Source organism: Triticum aestivum, chromosome 7B, assembly GCF_018294505.1.
Source record: "Triticum aestivum cultivar Chinese Spring chromosome 7B, IWGSC CS RefSeq v2.1, whole genome shotgun sequence".
Taxonomy (NCBI): Eukaryota; Viridiplantae; Streptophyta; class Magnoliopsida; order Poales; family Poaceae; genus Triticum; species Triticum aestivum.
In genome coordinates this window covers 556498242-556510916 of record NC_057813.1, presented here as the reverse complement: position 1 = coordinate 556510916, position 12675 = coordinate 556498242, and the positions used below count along the sequence as shown (strand labels likewise).

The 12675-nt window shown below is 44.6% G+C and overlaps 1 non-coding gene across 1 annotated transcript; it reads left to right on the top strand.

The window, feature by feature from the left end:
• Positions 1-8609: 8609 nt before the first annotated feature.
• Positions 8610-8768, top strand: LOC123163481 (small nucleolar RNA snoR138). The gene has a single exon (XR_006481929.1). It is a non-coding gene; the product is annotated as a small nucleolar RNA snoR138 (small nucleolar RNA).
• The last annotated feature ends 3907 nt before the right edge of the window (positions 8769-12675 follow it).

Genomic DNA, 12675 nt, shown 5'->3' with positions numbered 1-12675 from the left:
CCATCTTTGATTAACGAGCTAGTCAAGTAGAGGCATACTAGGGACACTTTGTTTTGTCTATGTATTCACACATGTAGTAAGTTTCCGGTTAATACAATTCTAGCATGAATAATAAACATTTATCATGATATAAGGAAATATAAATAACAACTTTATTATTGCCTCTTGGGCATATTTCCTTTAGTCTCCCACTTGCACTAGAGTCAATAATCTAGTTCACACCGCAATGTGATTTAACACCAATAGTTCACATCTATATGTGATTAACACCCATATATAGTCCACATCACCATGTGACCAGCACCCAAAGGGTTTACTAGAGTCAATAATCTAGTGCACATCGCTATGTGATTAACACCCAAAGGGTACTAAGCTGTGATCATGTTTTGCTCGTGGGAGAAGTTTAGTGAACGGATCTGCCACATTCAGAGCCATATGTATTTTGCAAATTTTCTATGTCTACAATGCTCTGCATGGAGCTACTTTAGCTAATTGCTCCCACTTTTAATATATATCCGGATTGAGACTCAAAATTCATCCGGATTGGTGTAAAAGTTTGCATCGATGTAACTCTTTACGACGAACTCTTTATTACCTCATAACCGAGAAATATTTCCTTAGTAATCTAAGGTAACTAAGGATAATCTTTGACCGCTGTCCGGTGATCCACTCCTGGATCACTAATGTACCCCTTTGCAAACTCATGATAAGGTACACAATAGGTCTGGTACAAAGCATAACATACTTTATAGAACCTATGGCTGAGGCATAGGGAATGACTTCCATTCTCTTTCTATTTTCTGCTGTGGTCGGGTTTTGAGTTTTACTCAACTTTACACCTTGCAACACATGCAAGAACTCCTTCTCTGACTGATCCATTTTGAACTCTTTCAAAATCTTGTCAAGGTATGTACTCATTGAAAAATCTTATCACACGTCTTAATTTATCTCTATGGATCTTGATGCCCAATATATAAGCAGCTTCACCGAGGTCTTTCTTTGAAAAACTCCTTTCAAACTCTCCTTTATGCTTTCCAGAAAATTCTACATCATTTCCGATCAACAATATGTCATTCACATATACTTATCAGAAAAGCTGTAGTGCTCCCACTCACTTTCTTGTAAATACAGGCTTCACCGCAAGTCTGTACAAAACTATATGCTTTGATCAACTCATCAAAGCGTATATTCCAACTCCGAGATGCTTGCACTAGTCCGTTGATGGATCGCTGGAGCTTGCACACCTTGTTAGCACCTTTAGGATCGACAAAACCTTCTCGTTGCATCATATACAACTCTCCTTAGAGATATCCATTTAAGGGATGTAGTTTAGACATCCATTTGCCAGATTTCATAAAATATGGCAATTGCTAACATGATTTGGACAGACTTAAGCATCGCTGCGGGAGAGAAAATCTCATCATGGTCAACTCCTTGAACTTGTGGAAAACCTTTTTGCAACTAGTCGAGCTTTGTAGATAGTAACACTACTATCAGTGTCCATCTTCCTCTTGAAGATCCATTTATTCTCGATGGCTTGCCGATCATCGGGCAAGTCCACCAAAGTCCACACTTTGTTCTCATACATGGATCCTATCTCAGATTTCATGGCCTCAAGCCATTTATTGGAATTTGGGCTCATCATAGCTTCTTCATAGTTCATAGGTACGTCATGGTCAAGTAACATGACTTCCAGAATAGGATTGCCGAACCACTATGGTGCGGATCATGCTCTGCCAGACCTACGAGGTTCTGTAGTAACTTGATCTGAAGTTTCATGATCTCTATCATTAGCTTCCTCTCCAATTGGTGTAGGCATCATGGGAACAGATATCTCGGATGAACTACCTTCCAAATTGAGAGCAGGTACACTTACCTCATCAAGTTCTACTTTCCTCCCACTCACTTCTTTCGAGAGAAACTCCCTCTCTAGAAAGGTTTCGTTCTTAGCAACAAAAATCTTGCCTTCGGACTTGTGGTAGAAGGTGTACCCAATTGTTTCTTTAGGGTAACCTATGAAGACACATTTCTCTGATTTGGTTTTGAGCTTATCGAGCTGAAGCTTTTTCACATAAGCATCGGATCCCCAAACTTTCAGAAACGACAGCTTAAGTTTGTTGCCAAACCACAGTTCATACAGTGTCATCTCAACGGATTTTGACGTTGCCCTGTTTAAAGTGAATGCAGCTGTCTCTAATGCATAACCCCAAAATGATAGTGGTAAATCGGTAAGAGACATCATAGATCGCACCATATCCAATAAAAGTGTGGTTACGACGTTCGAACACACCATTACACTGTGGTGTTACAGGTGGCGTGAGCTGTGAAACTATTCCACATTGTTTTAAATGAAGGCCAAACTCGTAAATCAAATATTTGATGTCTACTACACAACCTTCTTCTTGTAGACATTGTTGGGCCTCCAAGTGCAGAGGTTTGTAGGACAGTAGCAAATTTCCCTCAAGTGGATGACCTAAGGTTTATCAATTTGTGGGAGGCATAGGATGAAGATGGTCTCTCTCAAGCAACCCTACAACCAAATAACAAAGAGTCTCTTGTGTCCCCAACACACCCAATACAATGGTAAATTGTATAGGTGCACTAGTTCGGCGAAGAGATGGTGATACAAGTGCAATATGGATGGTAGATCACTACAAAAAAATGCACTTCCATGATGATACGTGTTTGTCACAGTAGGTCATGTTTTCTGTCATGCATGTACATCCATGACGATTTTATGACAGAAACAAGATAGTCATACCTATGCTTTCGTAGAAGTGTTCCATGACATTACCAAAATTATCATCACGGAAGTGGCCACTTCCATGACGATAATTCACACGTCATAGAAGTGCTTTCATCAAGGGTGATCGACACATGGCATCCACCGTAACAGAACACCGTTAAGCTGTCGGGTCCGGTTTGGATCCGATAACCCGTTAACAGCCCGAACCAATGGGGATTTTCCACGTGTAAAATCATCATTGGATGGAGTAAACATGTGTCATCTCACTGTTGGGACAGATGTCATCCACTCATTGGACCGAAGGCGCCTATGATACGTCGACATGTGGCACGGCCCAACAGAGGCCCATTCCTGTGAAAAGGCTGACCCGTTTGACTTGGTCAAAAGGTGGCGGCCCGGCCCACGAAAAGCCTATTAACAGCTTGTTCGCATATAGCCCATTTATAGCCCGCAAACATAGGGCCCGTTACGGCCTATACGAATTAGGCCCAGTAGCGTCATCTGGGCCGTCTAGTATGATTCCAGCCGTTTTAACTTCTGGCCCATGTATGGCCCATGACTTCTTTCGGCCCATATGAGGCCCTTTGTAACTCTTGGCCCATTAATGGCCCGTGCTGAAACTGGCCTGTAATGAATAGTGTATCACTTTATACCCATTAACGGCCCATTATTCCATTGGGCCGTTTCAAACCCATGTTATCTTTCGGCCTTCTCAGTTTATTCTTGGGCTCATTTCCAGCATTCGGTTACTTACGACCCGTTACTGTCATTTTCTGCTTGTGGGCCAAATTCAGCCTGTTGTTACGGTTGGCCCGTTTGTGGCCCGTTAATATGTTGGGCCGTTTTCATAGCGTCATCAAATACGGCCTATTAACGACGACCCATTATGGTCAGCCCATGAATGGACGACTCCAACTCTAGCCCGTTTATGGCCATAATGCAGTCTGTTATTGGCCCATGTTTGGCCGATCAATCATACGACCCATATAAGGCCCATTGATGATACGGCCCGTAGAAGGTGCATTGTGTCTACGACCTGTAGAAGGCCCATTGTTTCTACAGCCCGTAGAAGGCCCATTGTTTCTACCGTCGGTAGGAGGCCCAGTGTCAATACAGTAAATATGTAGCCCATGGTTATTGTGGCCTAGTTTTAAAAAATAGGTTATTGCGGCCACTAGAAAACTGCGGAAAAAGAACTGCACTAACTACAAGCAAACAAATAAACAAGACAACAAGGAAATAAATAAGCAAGCAACTTACACTAGGCTATCACGACTATTACACATATTACATCCACTAGGCATCAAAGTTCGCCACTAGTGCAAATATAGGGAATAAAGCAACATATAAACGCTGCAGCAAAACAAGTCCAGAATTAAAACCACTTCAGAAGAGCTCAAGAAACAATATCCTGGGTACCCATAATGCTGGCAAGATGCTTAGCAAGCTTATTAACTTTCTCTTGTTTGGCTCTTAAATCCTCCAGCGCATGCTGTTGCACAAGAAAGTATGCATCTGAGTTCTGCAGGGACTTTCTCAGTCCTTCGGCTTCTTGCCGCAGCACAGCTGACTGATGCCTTTTAGCTTGTAGCTGAGACTGAAGAAGCCGAAGTGACTCAGGCAACGAGTTCGAAGAGCTTGTGCCAGCGGTACTGGCCAGTAACTCGAACACTACATCAACGTAGGACTGTGGGGTTTTCTCACTGTCCACAAGATCATTTTTATCACCTTTCTTGGCGACCAACATGGTTGTCTCACTATCTTGAACCTTATCTGCATTACTTTCTCTACCATTGCATAGTGGGGTGCTCTTCTCCAATATACTGTTTGCGTACTACAAGAGAAACAAGCAGCCACATCACAGGTTTAGCTTGTAGTATACGAAACTCATTTTGGTAAACCGGTTCAGTAGTAAGGTGGACAGGATAACAGCATGAAACAAACATATATCTATGTACTATGGTCACTGTATTGGCCATATCATTCTAGTTTATGTTGCCTAATCAAGATAGAGACACAGTTCAACTCATATATTTTTAAGACACAACAACATAGACAGAATATAAGTGTGAGAAACTACACAACATTGGCAACACTTGTAATGTGCATCACATGAGAACATAACTGCTTATACAACTTAAACTGAAATCAACATAGAGCAAGAAGTTAGAACAACAATCCAGTTAAAGAAATAGGTTTAAAACATACCTGTTGCGCCATTGGAGTTTCAATTGGATCCTTCAAATTCGGAAGTAGTTGGTATGAGTAAATACAGTGATGCAACAATAAAGGAGTATGGACCATAGCTACGGAATCTGACCTGAGAATAGTTGCTCTTCTGCTTTAAACGTGGAGTTTGGGTTAGCTGTGGTGGTCTTCATGCTTTGGGCACTGCCGTAGCTTTACAAACTGCTCGTGTGGGGGTACTGTGTGGTGGACATGGTGCTTTGTCAAATAGTAGTGGGTTACTATCCACTGGGTTGTGGTTAGATGGGTTGTAGCTGGTTCTCTGCCCAATGGTGTAAGTGTGCAATCTGGAAGAGTCTCGATTATGTGTGGTGGGGCTAGTTTGTGGGCTAGTACAACCATGGTTCTATCTGCATCGACGGATAGCACTGTCTTTTGTGAAGAACGGGTTTTTGCTCCCTTAGATATTGCCATCACCCCCTCCAATTCAAATGGATGATAAACAAGAAAAGAAATTGAATGTACAAATATTGTATGATAGATAGATGTGGTAATTCACATATATGTTGTCTAACCAAACAGGACATCATGACACAATTTCACATATATGATGCCTAACTAAACAGGATAGCATGACACAGTTTCAGATATATGATGGATAACTTAACATGATATAATGGCATAATTCAACATATGATGAGTATCTAAATAGGATGACCTGACAAAACTATATGATGTCTTTCTAAAATAGGTTGGGATGAAATAATTCACATACATGTTGTCTAAGTATCCATGATGGCATGATATAATTGACATACTTGATTCATATACTAAGCAGCTGGCACTCGCATGTACGATCTCTAAACTAAGTAGATGGAATTCAATATTGTGCATATGATGTCTAAACTAATCAATGCAAGACACCATATGCATCATATGAGAATATAAACATTGCAACTTAGAGCATACACCTCGGGGGGGTGGGGGGGATATAGGACTGGTCATCTATCTCTGAATCCTCCTCTAGGGAGCTCCCTGTAACCATCGAGATATATGCTTCAACAGGTACCATTGCCTGCTCTGAAGACCTTGTTTTCACTCCAGTTTTTTCCATAACCGGCTCAAATGGCTGATACATATGAAGAGTAGTTCAATATACACAGATTGTCGACAAATGGAATATGTAATAAAAAAGATGGCATGAGATAATTCACATATATGATGCCTGGCTACATGGCGGTGCATACTTCACATATATGATAACTGGCTGAAAAACATGGCATTGCATAATTCACATATATGATATAGAAAGAAAACACGAGGCATTCACACAAAGCATGTCTAATCTAAGCAGATGGCATGGCAATGCAAGACACCGTATGCATGATGTGAGCAATATAATCCAGCCAAGTTAGAGCATGCACCTCGAGGGGGGGGATATGACTGGTCATCTGTCTTTGAATCCTCCTCTGAGGAGCTATCTATAACCAGCAACAAATATGCATCGACAGGTAGCACTGACTGCTCAGAAGACCTTGTTTTCACTCTAGATTTTCCCATGAATGACTCAAATGACTGATGCACAAGAAGAGTAGATGAATGTATAAACATTGTTGACAAATGGAATACATTATGGAAAAAATATGGCACGATACAATTCACATATACGATGACTGGATAAATAGGATGGCATTGCATGATTCACGTATATGATGCCTGGCTAAAGAAGATGGATTGCATAATTCCCATATAATCCCTTTGTTCCTAAATATTTGTCTTTTTAGAGATTTAAAATGGACTACCACATACGGATGTATATAGACTTATTTTAGAGTGTAGATTCACTCATTTTGTTCCGTATGTAGTCACTTGTTGAAATCTCTAAAAAGACAAATATTTAGGAATGGTGGGAGTATGATATAGAAACCAAACAGGTGGCATTCACACAAAGCAAATCTAAACTAAGCTGATGACACATAAGATGTATAATGTATGCAATGCGAGGCGCCATATGCATGATATGACCAACATCAGCATGCCAGGTTAGAGCAAATACCTCAGGTGGTAAACAGGCATGGTCAGCTCCTTCTGAATCACCTTCTGAATAGTTATCTTCCACTGGAATACAATTTAGAAATGCAAGAGGGGGGGGCACTTCGCCCACCATGGAGTTGCGTCTGCATTACATTATATTCCCACACAACGGTCTTCTCTTTTTCTCTACATGTTCAGTACGATTGTGTACAATATATGACATGCATAATAAAAAAAGGTTAGATTTTATAAGGCCTAAGGGGTGCATGCAAAAATCAAGACTGATGGTAGCAAACGAGTGGATGGATCCAAAACTAATGATAGCAGGTAGATCGTAGCTTCAGTTTAAAAAGATAGACAATGGATCATCTATTGTTTGTGCCCACCCAACATGAACCACATAGAAGACCCCCGATGAACCAGATAGTAGACAAATACTATTATTTGCTGCCTCGATATGAGACCCACGGGCATTTCAAAACTCAAGTTTGAACAATAAAGTAGCAGGCACTACTAGGGAAAAGCCTATACACAGGATCTTACCAGCAGCGAGTTTTAAAATAAGGCGTTGCTGCAATTTATCAGTAGCGCGCTACATTGATCCATGCTACTAGTAAATATTACTAGTAGCGCGTGGTCTAAAAAAACATGCTACTAGTAAGTATTTATAACCATGCCCACAGACAGGTTGTAGTAGTAGCGCAGGTTGTACAACAAGCACTACTACTAATAAAATAGTAGTAGCGCGTGAGGTACAACCCGGTTATTACTATCTGTCAACGAAACCATCTGGTTGACCCTGCTTAGTAATAGTGCGAGTTTACGGGCATGCGCTACAACTAAGGCACCATCCTCTATCTAGCACCGGTCGGAGAAAATCCCTCTCCCCCCTCTCTATGCTATGACTCCAGCGACCATTCCCAGCCGACGCCGCCACCACCTACGCCGGGCTATTCCAGCGAGTTCTGGCGGCCCTCACCGGCGCGCAGGACACACACGTGCTCCCCTCGCCATGATCCTTCCTTCCCTTCGTCCAGATCCGCTGCTCGCGGCCACGTCCCCTCCCCGCGGTTGGGGCAGTTTCCTCCTGTCCCCAGCTGCCGCCATGGCTCGCCACAGCGGAGGAGGTACCTGCGCCGTTGCTCCCCTCCTCCCTCCTATATGTATGTATGGTTTCGCGTTCGTGGGCTCTCGTAGGGCGTCCCTCGGATCTGGCGTTTGCATGTAGATTTGGTACTTAGGTCGAACGGGTTTGACAAATATGTGCATCTGAGTTGGTTTGCTGGAATGATTTGTTGTGGGTGTTCAGATGGTGTGGTAGTTCCATTGGTTTGCGCATCTATGTCCAGAAATTGTTGGATCTGCGGGAGATGTTGCATAGGTTTCCGTTGTGAGATTGATGCATTTCTGTAGGAATTCATCAGGGAACGGATTTCCCTTGAATAATTGGCTGCGGACTCCCATTCCCAGGCGGTTCAGACAGGGGCATATAACAAATTGGCACCTGTTTTATTTCTACCAAGGGTCTGATATATGTCGACCCTTCCTTTGTCGGGTTTCATACAGTCTCACATCTGTAATTTACCACTTTTATGCATCGTAGGAATGGACTGTGTCTTTCTTGATCATTGGTAGTAGATGCATTGCCCTCGAATAATTGATTGGAAATTCACTTTCTCATTCGGTTCAGACAGGGGCATATACATATCTAAATCCTTATATATATATATATATATATATATATATATATGAAAAGGATGCTAGTTTCTGTAGATCCTTTCTTAGATGGATTCATATAGCTTTGCATGATTAATAATCTATCCTTTGCTCTTGTATGTTGGGACCTGTAATGCTTAGAATTACATGTTTTCCATATTGGATTTAATGTACATGTTTTCCAGATTGGAGCTGCGGCGTCACCTCCAACTTCGGCGAGGTGAGCTCTGCCTTTCCTTCCCTTTCCTTGATTTAGACCTCCTTCTTCCTTCTCTCCCCGACCCTATCACTTATTCGTTTGATTTGGAGTGCAGCAGTCACCCTCCACCTCCATGGACGGCGATGACCATGCCCTGCCCATGGATGAGGAGCTCGCCGCCGTCTGCTCCGTTATGCTGCAGCCGATCTGGGCCACCGACATCTGCCTCGACGGCTCCTCCTAGCTCGGGTAAGCAGCGCCGTCATCCCCATGGCCATTTCAGTTTTCAGAAGCTCCTTCATTTTTCATGTGTGTGCGTGTGCGTGTGCGTGTGCGTGTGTGTGTCTGATGGCACTCCTCTTCTGCATGGAGCATCCTCAACAAGCAACAACAACAAGTGCTTTCTTTCTATGCCAAGCTGTCAGGACACCGATCCTAAGTCACACCGATCTAGCATGTAACACATCATATCACTTTGCGGCCTCACGCACGGTATTCCCACGGGTGTCACCTTACCTTGCCCGGGACCGTTTGCGCTTTTGGCACACGTATATGATAGTGTCGCTAGCATCCATATGATAAGGAGCCCGGGCTGACATGGCTAGTCGTAAACCCAAAGTGGCACAAACTTACAGGGACAGGCATCCATGACCCAACATCGAACGTGTCGGTCATCAGCGAGTGAATCCAGGCTGTAGCACTGGGCTAGCAGGACTCCGGTGAACCGGGCTGTAGCGGGCTAACAGGACTCCGGTATTCATCGCGTGACATTTCCCCGAAGGGACAGACACAGGAACGAAGAAGGACACATGCCGGCCAGCCTAAGTGTTCCGGAGCAGTAGCAAGCTACCATGGCTCAGTGGAAGCACTAGGAGACATTTCCCGGTAAGAGAGGCTACTAAGGATAAACAACTAGATAGTCAGATCCCACACATACCAAGCATTTCAATAACATACACACAATATGCTCGATATGTGCAAATACAACATGGCATCACAACATGACTCTACAACTCAAGTATTTATTCAATAGGCTCCGAGGAGCAAGATATTACAAACATGGGTCTCACGACCCAACATTCAGAGCATACAAGTCAAAGCACAAGTGGAAGCTTAACATGTCTGAGTACAGACATCTACAAATGAAAAAGGCTGAGAAGCCTGACTATCTACCAGATCCTGCCGAGGGCACAAGATCGTAGCTGAGGTAACAAGCTAAACGTCGAAGTCCACACAGTACTACTAGTGAGACTGAAGTCTCTCTGCAAAAACATAAATTAAGCAACGTGAGTACAAATGTACCCAGCAAGACTTACATCAGAACTAACTACATATGCATCATTATCAACAAAGGGGTGGTGGGGTTTAACTGCAGCAAGCCAGCTTTGACTCGGTGGCTATCCTGAACTACGACTGCAAGTAACTCTTTTGAGGTGGCGCACACGAGTCCACATATTCACCATATCAATACACCACTATGAATCCGCTCCCGTCTCCCTACGAGAACGCCATCCATAGCACTCACGCTTATCTTGCGTATTTTAGAGTATCCACTTCAAGTTATCTATGAACTGTACAGGCAACCCAGAAGTCCTTTACCGCGGACACGGCTATTCGAATAGATCATATTAACCCTGCAGGGGTGTACTTCTTCACACACGCTCTCACCACTTACCGTCGTTTACACGACATGTACTCGGCAACCTTCAAGCGGAAGCCCAGCGAGGGTGTCGGCCACGACCTGACTAACCACACAAGTCTCTCGTCCAGGTTTATCGCCTATTCGGGTTCCATCCACAAGGAGATCCGGCCGGGGTGTCGCTCACGGCCCCAAACGATGTGTGCAGGGTTCCCAAGCCCACCTCGACGGGTGGATCTACGCTTGGTACACCGTGCCACTGTGCCTAGTCTGTCCCAAGCCCACCTGTACCGGGTGCCACTTGGTAGACTACTAACACTACCTACAAACACCAGAAACTAGTTGCAACTCCTGGACAGAGATCAAGTTGATTAATAAGCCGAGAGGGGCACTTAAGCATTCCAATGCGTGGTAGTAGCTGATCATGGATCACAAACACAGAACTCAGTTCCTGAGGACGGCTGCAATGAGACAACCCACCATGTACTCCTACATGGCCTCTCACCGCTACCTTTACCAAATCGTGTTCACACACTTAGTTCACACACAGTAGGACATGTTCACACGCCTCTGATTCATCCCCGGTGAATCAGACCTGACTCAACTCTAAGCAGTAGAAGGCATGACAAACAAGCATGAATGAGTAGGCACATCAGGGCTCAAACAACTCCTACTCATGCTAGTGGGTTTCTTCTATTTACTGTGGCAATGACAGGTCATGCAGAGGAAAGGGGTTCAACTACCGCAGCATGTAACAGTTGAATCGTTGTTGTCCTAATGCAGTAAAAGAGAGCAGGAGCGAGAGAGTGGGATTGTATCGGAATGAACAAGGGGGTTTTGCTTGCCTGGCACTTCTGAAGATAGCATTGAGTCTTCATCAGTGTCAACGATCACAACGTCGGAACATCGTCTACCGAGAGGGGACAATTACCGGCAACAGAGAGGAAACACAATCAATGCAATGCAACATTATGATGCATGATCATGACATGGCAACATGCTGGTGTTTTGAGCTAATGCAGCTAGAAACAAAGTTAAATGAAGTTGGTTTGAACCCTAAGTTCAAAACCAAACTCCATATGTGAAATTCAAATGTCATTTATATGATTTGTGCTAAACAGCAGCTATAAGTTGTTCTAACATGCATGAAAATGGTACAGATGGATAGATTGGATTTTTCTGATCATTTTTCATATATAAATTATTTCATTTGGAGTTACGGTTGATTTTCTATGAATTTTAGAAGTTTACTATATTTTCTGGAATTTCCTTACTTAATAAAAACGCCAGAAAAGCTTTATTGCATCAGCATGACAGCAGCATGACGTCAGCAGGTCAACCGGGGCTGACCAGGTCAAACCTGACCGGTGGAACCAACTGGTCAGTGACCCAGTGTCTGTTTGTGACACTGACAGGCGGGCCCGGTCAACGGCCACGTCAGCGAGGTCAATGCCGACGCGTGGGGCCACTATGACTAATTTAAACTAAACAGGAATTAAGCAGTGGTTAGTTAAGTGTGTGGGGCCAAGTGTCAGTGACACGGTGCGGTGATTAGTGGCTAATTAAGCCAGCCACGTCAGCAAGTGACGCCGGCGACCATGGCGACGGCGAGACCTCGCCGGAGTTGCTTGGGACGGCGCTACAGCCCGCGGCTGGTCGCGCTGAGGGCACCAGGAGGGAGCCCGTGCTCCCGTGCATCTAGGGCGCACGCAGCTGGGCACAGGGAGGCCGGGGTCGACGGCGGCGACCACTTAGGCGGCGGCCGGAGCTACGGCATCGAGCGGAACGGGGCTACGGAGCACGACAGGAGGAGCTGGGCAACGCGTTCAGCTCCTGGGAGCTCGGTGAGCACGGCAACATGCTAAAAATCGGGTGGAGGTGGCTGTTGCCACAACAACGACATGGCACGGCGGCGGTGACCTCGGCCACGGTCGGAAAATGGAGCTAGGGGACAGGAACGGAGGGGGCGAGCAAAGAGAAATCAGCAGGAGCTCACAGGGAGGACGATGAGGTGGTCAGCGAGCTCGGGGGCATCTTCGGTGCTGCGAATCGAGCGGCGGCGATCGCCGGCCGTGGCGATGAAGACGGCGGAGATGGCGTGGCTTCAGGGCACCCGGCGCCACGTGCGTCGTGGTAGAGCTTCTCGGATACAAG